The sequence below is a fragment of the Meriones unguiculatus genome, chromosome 3 (assembly GCF_030254825.1).
Source record: "Meriones unguiculatus strain TT.TT164.6M chromosome 3, Bangor_MerUng_6.1, whole genome shotgun sequence".
Classification (NCBI taxonomy): domain Eukaryota; kingdom Metazoa; phylum Chordata; class Mammalia; order Rodentia; family Muridae; genus Meriones; species Meriones unguiculatus.
This window is the reverse complement of record NC_083351.1, coordinates 36,591,428-36,614,866: the sequence shown is the minus strand read 5'-3', so window position 1 is coordinate 36,614,866 and position 23,439 is coordinate 36,591,428. Positions and strand designations below refer to the sequence as shown.

General features: G+C 47.5%; 1 long non-coding RNA gene across 1 annotated transcript in view; it reads left to right on the top strand.

Moving 5' to 3' along the window:
* LOC132652747 (uncharacterized) overlaps nucleotides 1-15,635 on the top strand; it is a 33,821-nt gene extending 18,186 nt beyond the window's left edge. The window contains exons 3-5 of the long non-coding RNA XR_009590320.1: nucleotides 8,959-9,000; nucleotides 9,687-10,187; nucleotides 14,260-15,635. This is a non-coding gene — a long non-coding RNA (uncharacterized LOC132652747). The remainder of the gene's footprint in view (nucleotides 1-8,958; nucleotides 9,001-9,686; nucleotides 10,188-14,259) is intronic.
* Nucleotides 15,636-23,439: the final 7,804 nt, after the last annotated feature.

Sequence of the window (23,439 nt, the reverse complement as noted above, 5' to 3'; positions counted from 1 at the left end):
ACACCATAGCCGAGCACGCTACCGCTGAGTCACAACTCTTACACACACAGTCAGTGACTGGAGGCAACATTCAGGAGCCCCTGCCTGGGCGTCCGGGGCTTGGGATCATTTTAGGCAACTGTACTGTATACGAAAGCTCCAAACACCTCACACAAGTACAGAATATTGTTGTTTTGCCCGGATTCAAATAAGATTTAAAGTGATAGAGGAAAAAAAAATATTTTTAAACTTTAAAAAGTAGCATTCCCAAATATGTCCTGCAATGCATATGTCCACATTGGAAGACATTTTCAAAATGTTCGAGCCACCGGTGCTCAGCAGCCTAGGTGTCTTGAAACGGAATGTTATGGCGAATGACTGAGCTACAGTGAATTTGGCTCTTAAAACATTGTTTTTACTATTTTGTTATTCTCGGATGCTGGTATGTGCACATAATCGTGGTTCCTAACGAGGCCAGAAGAGGGTGTCCGACCCTCAGAGGCTGGGCTTCCCCGTGGCTGTGAGCTGTCTGGCATGGGTGCTGGGAACTATCCTTGGTTCTTCTGTAAAAGCCATGCACACGCTTAACTGCTGAGCCATCATTTCAGATTCCAGAGATTTATTTTAAGTGTGTGTGTCTGTGTGTGTCTGTGTCTGTGAGTCTATGGCACATGTGAACCTGCAGAGGCCAAACAGGATGATGGACACCCTGGATCTGGAGCTACTAGCATTAGTGAGGCCCCAGTCACGGGTGCGAGGGACCAGTCCCAGGTCCTCCAGGAGTGCAGTGTGCACCCTCAGAGATGTGCTGAGCCATCTCTCCAGCCCTTAAAGTTACAGTGCATTGGTACAGTAGGCTTCAGGGTGTCAGTGAAAGTAAAACAGGCCATCGGTTTTTTTTGTCTTGTTTTGTTTTGTTTTGCAGGAGTATGAATGAATTTTCAAACAGTGTAGAGCGAGAGAATCTTGACACTAAAAAAATAAATATCCTAGGATTCCCCCTTTACAGGAATTTCCAGCTGTTATAAATGGGAAAACTAGTCAAAATGGTGGCTTTGGGAGTGTTGATTTCTGTGGTGTGGGAACGTCGTGAGGGCTGTATGGTACAAATGTGGGTTCCTGCAGTGGTGAAAACCCGTCAAGCTATACACGTGCTAAGTACAGCTTACTATGTCAGTATTATACTTCAAGGTTCTTTAAAAAAAAAAAGAAAGAAAGAAAAGAAAAAGAAAAAAAAGTAAGCAGTGGAAGTCTCAGTGAATTCTAAAACATTGACGTCAGCCCACAGTCACTGACCAGACAACCAAGCAATGGATCCGGTTGAGTGGTACTCTGCCCCGAAACCCATGCACCTGGCCACAGGAACACACCTGGGAAGAAACAGCCGCACGGTGGACAGTCCACTAACTAGAACCGAAGGACGAGAGCGCCGTTCGTCCCCGGCACACAGTAAGTCTCAGCTGCTGGCTGAACCACATGACCTCGCCACGGGGGGCATCTCTAACAGGGCAAACTCCTAGTCAGAGTCAAATGGGGTTCACAGGAGCCGAGAGGTGGGGAGGACAAACTGGAGACTAAATGTTGGTCATGGTGGTGTCAGTGATGGTGTGTTCTAAAAGTAGAATTTACCTCGTGTTCTCACCATACACACACACATACACACACGCGTGCGTGCACACACACACACACACACACACAGACATACTTACCATATACTACACGTACACATGTGTGCACACGCAAACACACGCACACCACATACTACACACACACGTATGCACACACACAGTGTTTGTGAAAGATTGAATCTGTTAGTCAGCTTGACTGTGCAGGTCACTTCAAAATGTATCCATATGTCAAGGCCTACATGTATAAAAGTTTACTTGCCAATCATACTCCAATAAGACTAGAAAGAGGATTTGTGGGGTGCGTGGATAGCAAATTTGTTGGATGTTGCCAAAGTGGTGCTTCGGGGGAAATTTCTAGTTTTATTTGTCCTCAATCTTAAGAGTGACATGAAGATGCAATCGCAGAATCCTCACACTGAGGCCAGCTTGGGCTACACAGTGAGTCCCAGGTTAGCACGGCTTTCTAAAAACGAAACAATGTGAGGAGTGAGACCAGCTAAAATTTCAGTCCAAGAAGCTCATGAAAATAACAAAAACAGACGCAGGGGAAGCAAGAGAGGAAGGCAGTGGTATAAACACCAGAACGGAGCAGCCAGATCCCAGGCTGGGGCTGGGGCTCGGGCTGGGGCACAGCGGTGGAGCTGTTGCCTAGCATGCACAAGGCCCTTGGTTCAATCCCCGGGACTGCAGCAAGCAAACAACCGCAAAAACCCCTAAAACAAACCAAAGCAGCACAGATCAGCCAAACAGAACCAGTTCCTTGAGAAACGTAAGCCAGACGAGATTTAGGATATGGGAATAATGACAGCCAGCGCCAGCAACGACAAGGTCAGGTTGAAGGAGAAACCCAACCACTGTCTTGTTGATTTACAGTCACAGTGGGGCAGAGGTGGAGGTGGGCGGGGCATGAAAGGTCAGGACATCCTTCAGGGAAGAGCGAGGACATCTTGAGGCTTCCAGTCTCACTAGCATCCCGAGTCGTGGTGAAGGCCAGGATAAGTGTGCAGTGCGGCCATGACAAACAGGTTGTGTGGGACTTGGGAGATCGTTAGAGCCAGCCAGCCTGTCTGGACCTTTCTTCCCTGCCCTAGCTTCCTCCTCCTGGGCTGTCATTTGGAGAAGGCTGGCGTCAGGCTTCTGTCCACTTCAGGGATGTTTTGGAGGAGCCGGATCTCTCTCTAAGAGCCTCAAGAGTGGCCAGGCTCACTCAGCTCAGCCTCCAGCAGGCTTACTCAGTGGGAGGTCGAGAGAGCACCACACCCAGGAACTCCTGCCTCCCAGAACTATGTGGGCCAGGGTACAGGGCCTGAGGAACCAGGTCATAGATGAGGCCCCAGGAGACAGTGGCCACCTCTGCCCCCACTGTCCCACTCTGCAGTGAATCCTATTTTCAAACCAGCACTGCTCCTTCCTCCAGCTGCTCTGGCCCTGTCTTTTCGTGTCCTCCCTCTCCCTACCTCATGCTTATAGGAGTGTGTGGCTAGTGTTTACTAGCTGTGCTCTTAGAGCTGTATGCATGCACTCTGTGGATAGATTTATTATGAGTCCTGAAATGAGTGTGTAGCCTGCGAAGCATGAAAGCTGTGAGATGCTCTTCACTGTATTTCCATACACCTTTGAACTTCAGAGCTCTCCCCTCATAAAGCCACCGTCCAGGTTTGAGCTTCTGTTGCCAAGAGTGGTGTTAACACACTTGCCTCTGAGCACGTGCTATCAGATCAGGTAAGGGAGACCCTCCTGCCACGGTTGCTCATGGGTGATGACTGACATTTTCATTTATACGCTCCAAGTTCGTCATCTATGATATTTGCAGTTTTAAAAGCTATAAACAACACAAAGTTGTTTTTTTTTCCTTAAGAAATGGTATCTTGCATGTTAGGCCCATGCCTGTAATCTGTGCATAGAGGAGGTCAAGGCGAGAGGATTGCTGTGAATTCTGAGCTAAGTACAGTGTGAAACTGTGTCTCAAATACACAGACACACACACGCACACACATAGCAGAGAGGAGGGAAGATGGAGAGGGAAGGCTGGACTTGAACTCCGAGGCTCAACTGATCCTCATGCCTTAGCCTTCTGAGAAATTGTGATTATACCTAGCTTGAGACCTTTCACTTTCATCTGCATTATGAATATTTTTAGACTCTGGTGTGCAGAGTCTAGACCACACATGAATAATGAAATAGTAAGTCAAGTCATGGTACGAGGAACTTGTGGCCGCCATGGCTGCCATATCACTGAGCACAGAGGGAGAGACATACAGGAGCGTGCCATTCTGTAATCTTTCCTCTGTGCAGAGGTGAGAGGCATGAGTGTCAAGAGCAGAGGCCGGAAGGTATTCAGACCTGCCAGTAGTGCCAGAGTTTCAAATAGTGCTTAATGAGTTGTAAATGTGATTGTTGTTGTTGTTATCATTATTGTTGAAACAGGGTCTCATGTAGCCCAGGCTGGTCTCAAACTCACTCAGTAGCCTAGGATCACACTTTTGTTTATTAATTATTCATGTACTCATTTAGAGCAAATGTGTGTGCCCGCTCACGTGCGCTAACACTCACACATCCCACAGTGCATGAAGTGAGATTACAGGTCTGTTTTCTGAACTGGGTTCTCTCCTGCCACTTGTGGGATCCAGGGATCCAGCTCAGGTTTTCAGGCCTGTATAGACGTCTCTCCTCTCACTGAGCCACGTTTCTCTGAGCACTGAAAACCTAGCATTGCCTTTCTACGCTCACAAACCCGCCTCGTTCACGTCAGCCAGTGACTAGAGCTTCCCCCATGTCTGAGAGGGCTTGCCGCACCCTGCCTCTGTGTCTTGGGGCTGACACCCAGTAGATTCCCTTGTAGAGGTGTGTGCTGAAGCCGTGTCTCGGAGCAATCCTCTCCACTCTGGACCCAAGCATCTTCATGACCTCGTCCTCCGGGCAGGGACAGATTCTCAGCCATGATGACAGCCATTCATCTCAGTTTCCCCATTATCAAAGTGCTAGACATAGGTCAGCACTTGGATGTTCTCTCTACTCTCTCTTTCTTAGATGCGTGGATGTAGGCACTTGCATTGGCCTTCTCTACAACTCTTGACTTCTCATGGAATGTCCCAGAAAAGATTTTCTACATTCCCTTTTTTTTCTTTCTTTCTTTCTTTTTTTTTTTTTTTTTTTGATGATGATAGATGGTGTCTACGCTGGCTAAATTCGCTGTGTTTTCTCTTTGGCTCATACCATTTTTGTTTTTTCAGGTTCACTGGTGCCGTGTCATTGCCATCAGTGTTTTCAATTCAGAAAATGAGAAAGAATTTAAATGGCATTGTTGCATTGTTATTCTATGGTTTTTGTCCCAGTGACTAGAGCAGTTGGATATTTTGCTGTCAATTTTTTCTCCTGTGTGTCTGCTTAAGCAAACACCACCAGCCCCAGGAGCCCCTGGATGGACAGGCCCTTGAAGTCTTTGGGCTGTGGCTTTGATTCAGTACAGCAGCCACAGTTACTCTTTGGGGGGCTTTTCCTGCCTGTTTGTTAAATACGTCTTTTTGCTGGGATAGTAGGGCAACTTCTGAGTCTTTGCTTCCACTCTGAGAAGACAGAACCGACCACTCAGCTTGTTAGGTGGCCTAGGACACACACACCCACTCCCCTACACCCCCTACTCCCATACACCCCCACACTTCCCTACACCCCTACTTCCATGTTGACCTCCTGACACTGACACACACACACACACACACACACACAAGCATGCACACGCACACGCACATGCACGCACACTGGGCATTACAGCCTGGCTGCTTCATTGCGTGGGCTCATTGTGTGGTGTGCAGCTTCCCAGCAGCCTTATACCGTTCAGCACTTGGCTGAACTTTGAGTGTCCCAAGGCGCTGGATCAATCATCCTAAGAAACAAAGGTGGCTACATTTGGCTTTATTAAAACTGTGCACAGAAGTAGATGACAATAACATCCTTACAGCTGCATCAAACCTGATCCCCGTGCCACGCCCTTTAGATGCACACTGACCCCTAGGGACAGGCATGGTGGGACAGCATTACTGGTGAGGATGTGGACATCTTTACAGCCGTGGGCTTGGGACTCGCCAAGTTTCATATGAGGTTGGCGTGACTTGGGCGCCTGTGTTTGGCTCCCTCACATGTTTGCTCATGTTCAAAATGCAGGATGTGGGGAAATCTCCCTATGAACAATAAAGGAGCATTGAGCGGATGAGCTCACAGGGCTTTTTGTCTGGGATGGTACCTGTTTATCTAAGGAACTCTCCTCACATCACTCAGACCGCCCTTGTAGCCAGTAGCTGGGCCACCCTGCATCTGAGACATAGGTGTTCCTCACTAAGAGTTCATAAGGCCATGAGTCAGCCTATCTGCACGCCTTGTTATGGGCAAATTCAAGAAGGGACCATCATTGCCATTCTGGTGGCACCCAGAGGCCTCTGAGATTTCTGAAGACAGATGGGATTGGTTGAATGCTGTGGTACTTGAAGAATTCCTCGTGGGTGGCCCTCATAGACAAGGTACCTAGTGTCACATGTCAGAAAGACCAGGATGAAAACTGGCTCTGGCACTGGTGCGAGCCTGTGTAGCTCACTGAACTCCTCTGTTGGCACAGCCCTCATGTGCCTAGCCATGGTGCTTGGCAGAGGCCTGTTTTATGTTGACACTAGGTCTCACTTTACTTTAGCCTTAGGAATTAATCCCTTCTTCAGGCTAATGTCACTGCTTATCCAAGTCCCTTCCGGTTCCTTAGCACTGGGGGTCTTGCTTGCAGCCATACCTGCCTCGTCAGAGGACAGAGCGCAGGACTGCTGGGGCACAGGGGTGCTGATGCTGAAGAACCCGGGATATTCTTCAGGTCCCTCTGATGACTGATGAGCAGTCCCCACATCCCTGTTCTTGACAACCTAAGAATGTGACTTCCATAGAGCTCCCTGGTGGGCCTTGCCCAGTTACTCCTGAGGGGCTGAGAGGTTTGCTAAGGTAGTTCTGAGGGCCTCCTTACCTTCCCCACCCTACCCACCCACCCCCAGGTTCTGGGGAGCACTCCCCAGTAGGCCAGTCTTACAAAACTCCTGCTCACAGGTAACTTGGAGGAAGTTGGACTCAGCATGCAGCTGTGGAGGGGACCAGCCTTACCATGAGGTGAACCACATGTGGGCTTGCTCAGGCCCCCTGGGGACATGTCTGCTCATAGCCAAAAGTTATCCCAACCAGCCACTCACAAGAAAGAAAGAAAGAAAGAAAGAAAGAAAGAAAGAAAGAAAGAAAGAAAGACACCCAAGCTGGGTATGGTGGTGCACACCTGCAGTCCCAGTACTCTGGAGTTGGAGGCAGGGGATCAGAAGTTCAAAGTCATTCTCAGCTATGTAGAGGTTGAGGCCAGCCTGGACTACCAACCAAACATGAAACATCCATGTCTTCAGGAGTTCTTTGAGAGAAGCATTTATGGATCATCAAGATGGCCACCAAACCTGATGATCTTAATTCAATTCCAGGGACCCACGTGATGGAAGAGAAGCCCCCACTCCTGCAAGTTGTCCTCTGTGCATCAGGGCACAGACATACCCACACACAAGCATGTCCCACACACAAAACAAACAAGTAAGACAAACATTAAAAAATAATAATAACAGAACAATCGCCTCTGGGTGTAAAGCTGAAACCATTTCCACATGCATGGCTTCATCTGAGTCTTGTTGCTTGTTGGTGCAGGAAGAGATAATTAGCCCCTTCTCGGGGGAGCACAGAGACAATCCATTCCACTGTTCTGATAAAAAGGAAAACTGTCTTAAGTCACAATCACCATTATAAAAATATATTTTCATAACATTTGGGGTATACAGAAAAAAAGAGTAATATGAATTTTTCCCCTCATAGGTCTAAAGCTTGCTTTCAGTCTGCTAGCCATTTCTTTCTTCTCTTTACTTTTTCTTTTCTTTTCTTTGTTGTTTGGTTTGGTTTGGTTTGGTTTGGTTGGTTTGGTTTTCTCCGTAGCAGCCCAGGCTGGCCTGGAACCCAGGCTGGCCTCGAACACCGCCTCTGCCTCCTGAGTGCTGGGATTGTACATCTTATGGGTCCAGTTGTTACTTTTCTTGATTTTGGCCCTTCTATTTCATTTATACAATGCAGGTATGTGTGTGTGTGTGTGTGTGTGTGTGTGTGTAAGACATTGAAGAATGTAGGGTTTAAGAGGCAAGATGTTAGAGCTTACCCGTGGAGGTTTGTTGCTCAAGTGGTTTTGATATGACAGAGAGAAAATGAGAAAGAAAGGAAAAGTGGTAGGAATCGGTGAATCTAAACAAAGGGCACAAAGAAGTTTATGTTCTAGTCTTTTTTATAAGCCTGAAATTATTTCCAGATAAAAAGTTAAATGTTATACATATATGTAATGTCATCAGAGGATGCTGTGGGCTGTTACATGTGACCTGTGCCTACATTTCTCCATAAGGACAACTTGGGTGGCTGGACTTTTAGGTTCAGAAGAAACTGGCATTTCCCTGGCCCAGGTAGGAAAGAGTGGGGAACAGCCCTGGCCTTGCCACCATGTCCCAGAAACAGGCACAGCCATGGGCTACAAGCTCAGCAGGCTGAGTCCATCCTGGAAGAGAAAGATAGAGGGCTGGAGAGATGGCTCAGCTGTTCTTGCAGAGGATCCAGGTTCAATTCCCAGCACCCACACAGCATCTCACATCTGTCTAAAACTCCAGTCCATGAGATCTGAGGTCCATGGGAACAAGGCACTCATGTGGCACATTGACATAGATGCCAGCTGCACAACTTATATACATAAAAAATAAATAAAAAAGAACACATGAAAGAAAAACAACAAGGAAGGAAGGAAAGAAGGAAGGGGAGGGAAAGAAGGAGGTCAGGAAGGGAAAGAAGGGAAGGAAAGAAGGATCAGAAAGGAAAGAAAGAAGGGAGGAAGGAAAGGAAAGGAAGAGCAAGGAAGCTAAAAGAGCATCAGAGCTGCTGGAAGGCAGAACGGCAGGCAGGGAAAGAAGAGCCCCTTTCCCATTGGAGGAAGTGGGTGTTTGTGATAAAGAGCATGCTAGTTTGATTCCATCAATCAGCTAGGAAAAGCAAATAGTTCAGGAGACTGCAGAGTGCTGACCCAAAGCCAGGACAGGGCGTGGCTGTACACAGGAAGTGCAGCTGAGGACTGTCTCTGCTTCTGGAGCCAGACAGGGATAGTTCACTCCCCCGGGGCTCAGGCAAGGGGCCCCTCTAGCTGGCCCTCTCAGCAGAACACCTGTCCTGCCTCAGCGCTGGGCTAAGTGCTTTGAATGTGCTTTTCATCTTGTCTCTCAAAACCCCTATAAATGACGACTGCCATCTACCCTTTGTTTTACAGAGAAAGAGTCTCCAACAAGCCAAAGGTTGTCCTGAAGCCCCTGTGAGTAGATGGAATGGATGGAACCCCTAAGCAGACTGGTTGGTCTTGGGAGCTGCGATGCCCTCCCCCAGTGGTTGTAATTCTGAAATCAACATCGCAGTGAAGGCACAGACTCTGCTCCCCATGGCCAGCTCTCAGAGCCACGGCTAAGGCCAGAGATGAGTTTTCCCTCCAGTCCCCTACTTCGCCTCCCCTAAAATCCCTCTACCACCTACAAACGCTACAATCTGCCTTCCAAACCTAGCTGTGGTCCACACACCAGGAGTTCTTTCTAAAAGTCCTGTCATTATGTCTCTCTTCTCTAACAATGTGGCACAACCCTTATGGTTCCACTTTCCCTGATGACATCATTCTCTCTGATGACATCACTTCCTGCTAAGATGCTCTCAAGATTCTTCAACACTTCCACAATGAAGACCATCTTTCACACCCTGGCACCATAGGTCCCCAGGGTGTGACACAGCCAAGTGCTCTTTTCTCCCTCCTTCCCTGTCCCCCAATGCTTATGTTTCCATGTTTCTTCAAACTGAGGTGTCTTACCTTTTCTCCACCCGTCACAGCCTTCCTGACCCAGCTCTGCCTTCTCCTTGAAACTCTCTGATCATCTCTATTTGATGTTGTCCTTTCTTAATACTGACTGTGCTGTGCCTTAGAATGAAGTTGATGCATTTCTTCCTCTCTTACAGAGTACTTCAGAAGAGGCGGGCAGGCTGCGGGACACACAGCCCTCAGAGGTTGAGGCAGGAACAGTGTGCTTTTGAGATTAGCCTGGGTGACACACAGGGTTCGAAGCCAGCCTGAGTTACTTAGAGTTCAAGGCCTGTCCCAGAATCCAAAGCCAACCCAAATCAAAACAACAGAAAGAAAGAGAAGGCAGTATAAAACTCCATGCCACACACCCTGAGGAGAATGCTTTCTCAGTGGCTATTACTGCAAGAATTAGAAGGGAGCTGGCAGGAATTTTTTCCCAGGTTAAAAATCCTGACCCGAGGTTTCATATTCCAACAACTGCAGCACTCTCATCTTAGTGAGCCTCACTGTTTGCAGTCAGTGGAGAGCAGCCAGACACTGGCTGTAACCAGGTCGTGCTGGCTTTGCTACTGTGTGGAAGAAGCTAGCAGCTGCCCTGAATTGATATCCATCCCTTCAGTACACTGTCATCTGGACCGAGTCACTGGAGGAGGAAGGTAAGTACATGTAGCTGCATCTGGGACCATCTGGGAGCATGCCTGGACGCACAGGAGACCTCCCCCTCCTCACCGCGTCAGCCTCAAACCACCTCATTGATGTTGGCTGAGTTTCATTATTTTTATTTTATTTTGACTTTTTAAAATCATATGTTTGATGTGCATGCATGCTTGCATGATGTGTACAGGAGTGTGTGTGTGTGTGTGTGTGTGTGTGTGTGTGTGTGTGTGTGGAGGAGGAGGAGGAGGAGGAGGAGGAGGAGACAAGTTTGGGTGTTGGTCTCAGCCTTCCACCTGGTTTGAGGTGTTGTTGGATGTTAGCTTTGCCAGGCTAGCTGACCCTGCAGCCTGCCTGCTCTCCTGTCTGTGCTTCCCATTTCCTTTGCCAGTGTTAGGATTGCAGATGTGCAGGCTGCCACACAAGCTCTTACTCGGTCTGGGGTTTTAAACTCAGCTCCCTTTGCTTTCATACCAAGTGCTCTGCCCACTGAGTCTCAGTTTGATTGTGTATAAGGATTTCTTTTCCCCCTTGATGTTCTAGGTATGAGAGAAGGGCTGTAGGGTGTCTCATAGCTTTGCTTGCCTTAGAGTAAGGCTTTGGGCTTTCTCTCAGCCCCTAAGAGCATATTCTGTTGTTTTGGCTTTTGTGATAGGAAAAAAGGGAAGGTTTTTAATTCCGGGTCATAGTAAACGTGGGTGGGAAGCCTCCAGAGTTGTTTTCTGGCTTTATCCAACCTGACGAGAATGAAGCCGGAGAGACAAACATCTGAGAGTGATGTGTAGCTTAAAGAATGTTTACCCAACCCAGGTAAGAATCATTTGCCAATAAAAGGACTCCCTCCTCAAGCCTGTCCCCAGAGCCATGCGATGTCACCCTGAAGAAGGTCAAGTGGCCTCATGCACTGGCTAATTCCCTACATTCCTGAGTAAGAGGCACAGGGGTGGTCGAGGTCACTGCTGTCACAGCAGCTGGTGGCCCGGAGATTAGGCCAAAATTCAAACACTCTAGCTAGCCTTCCTTTTGGAGGCTAGGAAGACGGTCCTGAGACCTTGTCCGCTCTGAATACAGTCTTTAAAAAGGAGCTGTCAGGTGGATTAAAGCCTAGCGCTCTTTAAGATGGTAAGATTCACATGGCATGTTCTGATCTGCCCCGGCTCTGGCCACGGTTGCCAGGGGCTCTGCCGCTTGCCTTCTCTGCTACCACTTTTTTCCTTTGTAACGTACGGGTCAGAGTCGGGGAGCTGGTTCCTGATCCTTCCCTTACCACCCAGAGTACTCTGATCAGCTAAGGAAAGTAGCGTGACCCCCACTTTACAGATTTTTACAGCCGAGGCTCACCAAGGGGAGGAGTCCTGGAGTATCCGAGTGACTCTGAATGCCCTGACCCCTCACGTGGAAGGCCCCATAGCATAGCTGACTCCGAAATGTTCATATTCCAGGCAAAAATGTGTGCTGTCATGGGCACACCGTGGGAAAGGTCCAGGGGTCCTGGCTTTACAGCCCAGGCAAATGTGCGACCCCCTCCCCCAATAATGCTCACGTGTTCCTGTAGCAGCTTGAAAGGCTGCTTTATCCATGTAGTGTAAACACGGTTCCCACAGCGCTTAGAGAGGGTGCTACAGATAGGCAGGAATGAGGCCTCAAAGGCAAGAGTGCAGGCATCTCTCTTAGACACCACAGAAAAGAGCCAGCTGATGGAGTCCACCCTGAAAGGCTTGAGCTCAGAAGCACCCTCATGGGGCATGGGACCCACAGTGACATCAGTGTAAAAGACCCAGTCACCTGTTCCTCTGACATGGCTCCTATTCTTTGGCGACCTCAGATTGCTTAAATCCTTGTTTCTACCTGTTGACATCCTCTGGCCCTTTAAGGCCAAGCAATGCTGGGCACTCTCTACTCATCTATATCATAGGCACTGTGTGCAAGGAAGAGCCAGCTATGGCAAACCTCTTGGTGGCCTCAGCCTGCCCTGGCAGGCAGGGGAAATGTCCTTGTGCACCAAAAGAGCGAAGTTGAGTTTGACAGAGTCTGATTGATGCATCCATAGTGGCAACCATGCTAGAAAGATCCTCAGTAATTATGTGTTCAAAATTGGTCATCTTTTAGATGGAGAAACTGAGGCTGTCTTTCAGGAAACTCTAAGGCTTAGAAAAGGAGGCAGAACTGTGTGACAGGCTCTATTTAGCCCTCACTTGGGGACATATTAATCTGTAATGATGTTACACGTTACATGCTTTTTATAATGAAATGTGTTTATTTTTAAAGAAGATAATAGAATATGGTTTCTTCCTCACTATTCTCTAGCTGTTACCAACAAATTCCTTACTCTAATCTCATATAATCTTGGTTAGGATGCTTTTTAAAATTTTATTCTAGCTTTAAAAAGGAAAAAAGTTCCCCTTCCCAGATGTAAGCCTGAACCACCCTTCAGAATCATCGCGGTGAGGCTGGTTTTGAGAGTTCTGCTTTCCCAAGGGAAAGACAGACAAGAAAATGCAAGTCTCCTCTGTAGCAAATCCCTCTTGTCTTGTAGAGCCTCAGAAAGGCGAATCAGCTGTCGTCATTAGGTCTTTGTCGTCTGGCAAAGTGTGAAAGGGGTGAAACCGAAAGACAGACCAGAACACCTGTGGCCATTATGAAAACCAGAGCCACCTCCCAGAGCTGCGTGCTTTTTGCTCTGAATACTCAGCACCTGCCAGTGAAGGCTGGAAACCCAGCTAGTGAGGACCCAAACTGGCTCGGAGGAGTTGACTGAGGAATTAGGAGGATTTTGTAATAAGCCCATCCATTCTGTCGCATTCAAGTATCTTCCAACTCCGTACAGCCCAGCACTTTAACATTGTGTGCCTGCTTGGAAGGAGGGAAAGCCTGCACAGAAGGTGAAGGGCCAGAGGCCCAGAATCCCAAACCAGGGCTTGGGCTCCAAAGCCGTCAGGAGCCAGCTGAAATGGACCTTGTCCAAATCCTTGTCCAAAACACATTTTGGTTCAATCCCAAAATCTGCCCAGAAACACATTTGTTGGCCTTTTGTACCATGTCTTCTATGAAGCTAAACTCTTGATTTTTGCCAATTGTTGTAACGGCTTATTATTTGTTACCTATTTCTTTTCATGATAAGAGTTGTTGAACCCAGAGTCTCTATGCAAGCACTCTACCACTGAGCTATATCCCAGTCCTTTTGTATGTTTTATTCTGAGACAGGGTCTCACTAAGTTGCCCAAGCTAGCTTTGAACTTACTGTGTATCCCAGGCTGGCCTTGAACTTGCAATCATCCTGCCTCAGCCTCCTCAGTAGCTGTGATTACAGGCTTGTGCATCAAGCCTGGCTCACTTTTTATTTCTTATAAGAACTCCCCATGTGAACGTTAGCTGTCTGAAATTTTCTTTAACATATTTGTCATTTTGTGGTTTTTAAGATGAATGGATGCTGTGTTTGGTGAAATGGCAAAGACTGGCTAAGCCAGGGGTAAGAGCACATTTTCCCCTACAATTCTATAAAGTTAGCTAAGATTGGGGCTCAATAGCCCAATATTGGAGATTAAAAAGAAATTAACAACAACAACAAAAACCCAACAAAGTCCCCAAAGGGCTAGATCTGAACGAACTCCCATAATGGGAAACTCAGAATGGGAATATGAAGAGCCATTACAGCAACAGTCACCCCCACGAAGGCCTCCAAATCCCCTGCTCCCCAGGGAGAGGGAGTCAAAGGGCCAAGGTGTGTACACAGACAGCCCTTAAAAGGAATGTGGGTTTTGTGGCTTGGGATTTTCCTCCCCTTTCTAAGCAGGTTTCGCATGCCAGCAAAGGGTGTGCGGTTAGGGGTGGGGGTGCAAGCGGGAGCTACAGGGTTACACGCAGCGCCATTCCTGAGCCGCCTTATAAAGGGGAGCCAAGCCTGACCCCTTCCATGAAGCTGAGATACCCCTTCTGGTCTTTTGGAAAGGGGATGGCTCAGGATGGGACATAGCCCAAGGGTGGGAACTCGGCTCGGGTTCTGGGAAACGTGACTGGCTGAATCGGTTGAATCGGGTTCTGTGCGTTTGTAAACCACCCCCTTTGTTACCACAGGTAGGGAGACACTCTGCCTCGCAGCCTCGAAACTGAAACTTGAAAAGTTGGCCAAGGTCTCCATGTGCGGGTGACCCCGCTCAGCACAGAGGCTCCCTTCCCATGGGGTGAAGGTTCTCCCGCTAAAAGCTCCAAGCCCAGCCCGCGAATTGCACGCCACTCAGACACGGACCGCTCATTTCTTTGACATTTCAAGAATCTCAGGGACAGGCCTGTTGAGTGCTTTCTAGAGTTTTCTCGGCACACCTGGCCATCGGGCCTTTACTCAGGTAACAGTCAAGGTTTCTTAGAGGCAGACCTTCCCATGGAACTTAGTTTGAGGTGGAAAATGCATTTGTTTGTACGAGAGGCGTGGCGGTTTACGTCGGTAATCCCGATACTTGGAAGCTGAGGTGTGAGGAGTGTGGTGAGTTTCAATCCAGCTGAAGCCAGGAATTGAGATGCGGCCGGCCTGGACTACAGAGTGAGAGCCCGTCCAGAGTCGGGGAGAGAGAATCTGTTTGAATCATGTACACTTACTAGTGACAGCTGCAATCTTTTAGATCATTAACATAGTCTTCAAGATGCAATTTTTATTTTATGTGTAAAGGTGTTCTGCCTCCATGTGTGTCTGTGCAACAATGCACGTGGTGCCTGCAGAGGCCAGAAGAGGGCATTGGAGCTCCTGGGACTAGAGTTTCAGACGGTTGTAACCGACCACTTGGGTGCTGGAAACCAAACCTGGGTCAGAGTAGCCAGGGTTCCTAACCCTGAGCCATCTCTCCAGGCCTGGGTTGTGTTTTAAAATACATAACACAGGTTGTGAAATGTCTTTATTGTGTAAGAAAATTGTTAATATATGTTCACTATAGTGCACTCTTGAGTGACTCGGGCTTAGAATTGTTAATACATCTTAATATTCTTATATCAGTATTCTTGTATATGTTATTATTAGTAACTTATAATCTATTTTCAAGCGTCTCAGCATTATCATTGTTAACTTTTATGAGATTATTAAGTGAATTTTCACAAACATACATAAACAAATCTTCCATTTTGGCCATTAAAATGTTTCAAGTTGGATTTTTGTTCAGTATGAACCCTTTCAAGTTTTTAGAAAAATATGGAAAAGCAGAAAACTCTATTATCTGTTTCCCCAAAACAAACGTTTAACTATTTTCATCAGTCTTTCTTTATGTGTATACAGTTTTTACATAGTTAAAATCTTACTTTGTAATTTTATGTATTTACTGATTCAACATTTTAGCAGCAGCAATTTACATTGTTTTTTTTTTTTTTTTTTGTATCACAAGTGTCTTTGTTTATTTATTTACTTTATATCCTGGTTGCAGCCCTTCCTCCCATTTCCCCCCCTCCTGTTCTCCCCTTTACACTGATGTTTATATGTGAAGATTTACTTCTTTCTTATGTTATGTGTGTATGTGTGCCCGGTGTGTGTGTATACCATATACATGCAAGTACCCAAGGAGGCCAGAAGAGGGCGTCAGAGGCCCTGGAACTGGAAGTACCAGTGTTTGTAAGAGGGCTCTGGGAACCAAATCTGGGTCCTCTAAAAGGACAGTACGTGCTGTCCATCAGGGCACCCTCTCTGTAGCTCCTAAGCAAAGAAAGCAACACGATGAGAGACTCCATTTCAAGGGTGCCAGTAACAGCAAGCATTTGAGAGCCAGGAGGAGTGGCCATGCTCCTCTGGATGCACTGGCTTCGAGCTGTCTTCTAGGATGACTCTAGGTGTCCATGAGGTGGGAGTCCATCTTGCCCCAGCACAGACCTGCCCCCACATTAAATCCCCAAGAAGCTCCTCCTACCTGGGTACTAAGATGTCTTTCTGGGAATCACTGAAAGTTGAAGGGCTAAGGTTAGGAGGGATGAGGAATTTCAATCTTCACAAAACAGTGAAAAATTCTTTTTTTTTTTTTTTTTTTTTTTCTCCCAGACTGGTTATAGCTCGTGGCTAAAACACCCATTGTCTGGGCTGGAGAGACAGCTTGGCAGCTAGGGATGCATGCTGCTTTTATAAAACAGCGCCTGCGTCGGGCAGCTGACAGCTGCTTGTAACTCCAGCTCTTCTAGCCTGGGTACCTGCATTTGTATGCACATACCCCCAACAGACACAGAATTTCAAAAACAAAAACGAAGAAACCAACTGGCTTTAAGTGGCCCTGGTGAGACCCTGTACATGTTTGTGTTAGCTGGGACCCAGAAGGCTCCCTGCGTGAGCACTCCACTACAGAGCCTCACCCTCAGCCTTACGCGGCTGTGTCTGTGCTCTTTTGAGGGTTGCCAGGCCCTCTCCAGCCGGTGTTACTTAGCATCCTACTGATAAAGCTTGAACTTACTATGCCATGGTCTGAGATGGGTGCTCAGGTTTTATGGGAATGCCAGAAGTGGATGGCAAAGAACTCCTGCCTATAGGCTTTCTGACCATGTAGTGGCGTGCCATTAAGTCAGAATGCAGAGCAATTGCAGCTCATACGCTGGAGATAAAAGGTAAATTAGGGGAGCCAGTTTGGGGAGATAATTAGTTTTTCCTGCCAAAGCTAAACATATGTATTAACTATGACCTAGCAGTTGTATTCCTAGGCATGTGGCCAACAGGGTATATGCATTCACCAATGACATTGAAGAATGTTTATGCCAGCTAAAACAGCCCAAATGTGGAATAGGCCAAACGTCCATGAACAGTGGAATCAAGAAAGGAATCGTGATGTATTTACACAGAGGCATAGTTTATATGGCAATTAGAGTAAAGAAATTATTATATGTAACATGGATGCATTTCATTCACGTACTACTGAATGAAAGAAAATAAACCTAAAACCAGGGGCCAGCCATGTGGTCCTGGCTCGGAAAGCCTGATGGATAACACACTGAAAGGTGAAAGGAGAGAACGGACCCCACAAACACTGACGTTTGTGCTCCACATACATGGCATGGCAAGTACTCACTCACCAAAACATCACCCACACACATGCACATATGCACATACACACATGCACAATACGAATACACTTTAAAACCCACAGATCCACCATGTAATTCTCCAATCGCAGGAAAACAAAAAAACAAAACAGAAATAAGAAGTGAGGCCTGGGCTACCTTGTGGGGAGGAAATAGCGTAAGTAGAGATGATCCAAAGCAGGTCTGAAACACTGGAAACCTTCCTGCGTTGGTGCTGGCTATTTTAGTAGGGTCGGTGTGTGACCATGCTGGGGGACTTTATTTATCTGGGCTGGCATATTTTCCATTTATGCTCTGCTTCAGTCAAAAGTCTGTAAAGATGACATCAAGGAAACATTTTAACGGCATGGGAAGACAAGCTGCCGAGCTGTAGAAAGTAGGCCGATATGGATACAGATTGTATGGACAGAAGGCCCGTAGTTTCTGCTCTAAGGAAGCCTCATCTGCATGCCCACAACATCTTTATGCATAATATATTCATGTATAACATCCATATGCATAAGGTCTTCATGCAAAACATCTTTCGGATAATTTATAGGTCAGTGATACAAGTGACTGATTGAGGGTGAGACATGGAGAGTTTTCACTTGATTTTTTTTTTTTTTTTGTATCTTATGAGGTCTGAGGTCTTAACTGTACATCAATAAATAAATCATATTATAAAAGAATTTATTTTCTGAAAATAAAGAAATGGTGGTGTTAATATAAACTGGTGTGTAGGTTTCCAGGCAACGAGATTATGGGTGAGTTTTATTTCCATTTTTGTAAACCCCTGTATTTCTGCTGTCTTCTGTTATGATTTTTCTTTTCAGGGGTTGGGAGCCAGGATATGTCTGTTCATTTGTTTGTTTCTCTGTGTAGCCTTGGCTGTCCTGGACTCACTTTGTAGACCAGGCTGACCTCGAACTCACAGCGATCCACCCACCTCTGCCTCCGTGGGTGCTGGGATTACAGGAGTGTGCCACTGCACCAGTGAGCCAGAGTATTTTTAAAGACAATTCCTGCATGGCTGACACAGGATTCTTTTGAGAATAAGAAAAGTCATAGTTGCTTGGAACTTGGTTTTAAAAATCATTGTTACCGCGGTGAGATTTGCACTGTAAAATGAGGGACTTTGCAGCTAACAGTGGAATGTGTCCCACACATTGGTCACCACACATCGGGACACGGAACAGTTCCATCCCCCAGAAGGTGACCCCGCGTCCCTTTGCCATCAGCCCCCGCCCAGTTTCCCAGGAAGCAGTCAGTCTCCCCGGAGTTTTGGTAGCCTAGCTTAATTTCTCCAGCTTTAGAAATTCCCAGAAATGGGAATTATGCGGTATGTATTCTTTTATTTATGCATCAAATTGAAAGCATGTGTACGCAGTTAATACCTCATGAGATAGGAAAGACTTCTTTCACCCAAAACCTGAGATTTATGTTTTCGTATCAAGAATTAGTCATATATATATATGACTAATATATATATATATATATATATATATATATATATATATATATATATAGTGTGTGTGTGTGTGTGTGTGTGTGTGTGTGTGTGTGTGTGCTGTGAATGGGGATTAAGGTCTCAAGCTCTCTGCCTTCTGATCAGCAGAGCGAGAGCCTCTTGGCTCTGAGCAGCCTCAGGAGCCTGGCGGGTTCTCTGGCAGCTCTTGGACCGCGCTTCCCCCTCTGCTGGCGGCAGCGCCCGCCCGTCTCAGGTGAGAGCCACCCTGCTCGCTGCCATTGTTCTGCGAGTGACAGCCTCCCGGGCAAAAGCAGAGCCGTCAACCTGAGGGCTGTCAACTGCACACAAGAATTCCTTTCTTTGTCAGGCTGGGTGGTCTCGGTGGCTGCCTCGGCAACCTGCACAAAAGGTTTGGGAAAGCGTGGCGCTCCTGCAGGAAAACACGTCGCCACCCAGGTCTCTGAGGGCACTCCTTTGTGAGATCGGGATGCGCCGGTGCGCCCTTCCTTGGACAGCGACCAAATCACCAGCCCAGCCCCGGAGAGGGCGTGCGGAGGTCGGCCAGAGCCCGGCCTCCCCGACCTCGGCACCAGATGCTGCTTGGCATTGGTTTCTACCAAGTCGGTGGTGACAGACAGCTGGAAGGTCCCTCAGAGGTACCCTGACTTCTCCATCTTGGTGTCCAAGAGGGAGGGGTTCAGGCACAAACTGTCATTGCCAAGGCCGAACAGCTCCAAAATTCCTTTCAGCCTAAGAACCCAATTCCAGAGGCTTTCGTCTTTGATGTGCTGTTTGTACCACTCCTGATCTGATTTTGCTAGCTGACGGCTCCCAAGGACAGTGTAAAGTGTAATTTAATTTATAACTTTCCAGACAACCAGGAGTGTGTTCATTTGGCGGATCTCGTTTGGTTTAGTTTGGTTCCCCCTACTGGCTATGGGTGACCACAACCATTGCACCTACTCCCTAGACCTCGAACACTTTTTTTTTTTTTTTCCTGAATCCAAAGAACACGACTGTAGGTAATTTCACCCCCATTTTATAGGTGAAGAAACTGAGAATCATGGAGAAGACATAACATGCCTAACTGGCTGAGCTTTGTTAAAATGCAGTGGCTGATGGGATTCCATGACCCATTACCTCCTAGTGCCTGCAGCACTTCCTCTTTGCCTGTAGCACTTCCTCTTTGAGGGTCTATAAATGCCTCCACTATCTTGTGCATCCCAGGGAGACTGCTGCCTCCACAGCGATGTGTTCCAGCCACAAGGGCAGCCCATGTTCACTGCTCAGGGCTCAGGGCTCTGGGCTGCTGCCCCAGAAAGCCACGAGGTCCTCCAAGGACTCTTTCCTGGACCAATTTCATCTAGAGTAAAATGAGGAGGTGGTGTTCCTACCCAGGGAATGGAGACAACTTCTGGGCATCCTCTGTTCAGGCTGTACGGGTTACCAGAAGTAACCAGAGAAAAGAATAGATGCCCCTGACTCCCGGGAGCTCCTATCACCCCCACTAGCTTCAACAGGTGTTGTGTTAGTAAGCCTCAGGGTTCAGCGAGTGAGTGAATGAATGAATGAGCGAATTACTGAGTGGCTTGACTGCTAGGCAGCGCAGGTCCGGGAGCGGCGGGCAGGCTTCTGACAGGAAACTTGCTTTTGATGTAAAGTGTCTATTTCTGTCAGCCTTGGGTAGAGAAGGCTGCATCCTTAGGCCTGAGCGGCACATGTGGGATAGGTGAGCAGGGCTAAGAGGACCACAGTGGAGACGCTGGGAGGGGGCCACAAGACAGAACATGTCTCCAGTCTTTGGTGTCAACCATTAGAGACTGAGGGTTTCACACACAACCCTGGGTTTTTAGCTCCTTTTTAACAAAGTGCAGGCCGTGGCTGCACTGGGCCTGCTCCAGCCTGTTACTGCCGCCTGCCTCCCGCTTTATTGTCCCCTTAGACTGAAGATGACTGGCAGGTACCATTTCACCTTGAGCAGATCCTATTTTTCTTTTTTTCTTTTTAAAAACAATAGCCAGGCATGGTGGCACACACCTGTAATCCTAGCTACTCGGGAGGGTGGGGCCGGAAGATAGCAAGTTCAGAGCCAGTCTAAGCAACTTAGCAAGAGCTATCTCAAAGTAACATTTTCTAAAAGGAGTGGAAGTAGGGATGTAGTTCAGTGGAGATGCACAGTCGGCATGCTCAAGGCGTGGGGTTTGGTCCCACCACTGCAAGCACAGAGCATCCATAAAACCAAAACCGTTTCTTATTAGATATTTATCAAAGAGAGGCCTCAAGAGGCAGGAGCCATGTGATTTAAGAAAGATAAGACACTTCATTACAAATTAAAACTAGCCGGGTGGGGGGGCACGCCTTAGATTCCAGAGCTTGGGAGGCAGAGGCAGGGGGATCTTCAAGGTCAAGGCCAGCCTGGTCTACAGAGTGAGTCCCAGGACAGCCAGAGCTACACAGGGAAGTCCTGTCTTCAAGAAACCAAAGATAAATAAATAAGTGGAGGGCTGGAGAGATGGCAAAGCTGGCAAGAGTGCATGGTATGCAAGCATGCCACCATGCTTTGGTGGAAAACCAACTTCTCAAAATCGTCCCCTGACTTCCACATATGTGTGTGTGTGCAGACACACACACACAATAATAACAATATAATAATTACAGTCATAATAATAATAAACAGAGCTGTAACAACCACAGTGCCATACAGCAATGGCACTATAGAGTTGGCTATAGAGTCGATGTCTTGTGCTCTGATCATGAGTAAGTATGTTGGCCATAGAGAAGTTAATTGATTCAGACCCCACAGCACATAGGGTCTTGTGCTGTCACCCAGGCTATCCTGGAACTCCTGGTAATCCCCTGCTTCAGCCTTCCAAGTGCTGGGATTACAGTGTTAGTCATCGTGCCCAACTAAAAGAAAATTTTTTTTTAAACTAAGAAATGTAAGGGGAGGGTCTGGGGATGTGGCTGTTTGTAGCGCGCTTGCTGCAAATGCTCAGAGCCCTGGCTCTGAGTCCTAGCACCACATGAAACAGACATGGTGGCACACGTCTGTAATCCTAGCACTGGGGAGGCTGACATAGGAGAATCTGAAGGTTGAGGCTATCCTTGGCTATGTATTAAGTCTGAGGCCAGCCTGTGATACATAAAAAGGAAAACAAAAAAAAAAAAACAAACAAAAAACAGAACACAGGTTTGTCTGAGGAAGTGAAGAAGTTTGTCTAAATGACTGAAAGATAAATGCCCAACTTGCCCGAGCTGTGAAATGTTTGAATCTGCAATGTCTCAGGCAGGTGGATGAATTCAGCACTTCATCCTCCGAGGGAGGGACGGCCGGGCAGGGCCCAGCTGGAGGAGGCAGGTCATCAGTGCCTTTGGGGGTCGGTCTGGTCACTCCATCGCGCTGTTCCCGCCACCGTGGGCTGCAGCTTTCGACACTGGGAGCCAAAGAAGCAATTCCACCCACTGCATTGTTTGTACCAGCTGCTTTTGCCACAGAAACACAAGGCCCAACACCGGTTGCTGCCGGCTTGAGCCCAGCTCCCCGCATAAGAGTCTAGGGGAGTCTCTGATGTCTTCCTGCCCATGTGGATCACACTCCCACCCTGCTGTGACTTCTATCTTTAACATCTGAGAACTGTGGCTGCTGGAGACAGCCATAAATGTGGTCACGGCTGGGAATCTGGGGCTCACGCCGCCTGTGGCTGCAAAGGCCAAGCAGAGACACGAACTGAATGTGGATGTCACGCTTTATTCAGCGAACAGATAATCCCCGAGGCTAGCAGACTAACATCTTAAATTTTACATTTACTTTTCATTTGTGCTTGCACGTGTGAGACTTTCCTCTACATGGGTCTCATGGGTTGAATTCAGATCCTTAAGCTTGGCAGTGCGCACCTTTTCCTGCTGCATTATCTCACTGGCCCCAGATTACCAATTTAAAAAGCAAGTCAACGAACACCTGACTTCCATCACATCTTCATCCAGGAGGCTCTATAAGGAATGAAGGCAGGAGTGGGAACTAAGGCTGTCTGTCATTCCAGAGCTCAGTCCTGCCCCTCTGGATGGTTGTATTCCGGAGGCAAAGCCTGGGACTCTCGTTACTATCTGTCATTACTATCTCATTACATGCTTTCTTCATTCTATAAATGTCTGAACTTGGATGCTTCTTGAAACTCTGAGTTTAGTTAGTATCTGCCGGTGTCAACTATGGTCTTCTCCAGGAGCATCTGGGCCGGTAGGAGGAGGGGGTGAGCCCCAAACAAAGGAACCGTTAACAGCGTGTGCATGCTGGAGTATCAGTATGTATGCATTGAGACTTCTCTACCAGGTGGGGTACACATGTGTCTTTCTAAGACGGAATATGAAAGCATCCCTACCTGTCTCTCCCGTCCTGATGATGTGGCGCCCTAACCGGGAGTCTTTTGGATTGCCCTTTCCAGACCTTCTCGGCGGTTAAGGGTTACTTAGAAATTTCCTCCTTACCCTGCCCACACAAACAGCTTTCTCGTTCCCGGGGGGGGGGGGGGTGTTCTCTAGACCTGCTGCAGACTCTGTATTCTCAATGGTTGCTTTGGAAAGCACAGCAATTCTTTACAATGTCAGACACGGAGTCCCCACAAGTTCCAGCATCCATGCCTGTGTCCGTATCCAACAGATGCTCACAGCAGGGGTTCCGCTGCTTTTCACCCATGGATCAATAAAATGTCTGTCCACCCAATGCCAATTCAGAAGTGATGTGTTGATGCAAACCGCAATGCTGACGAAGCTTTATG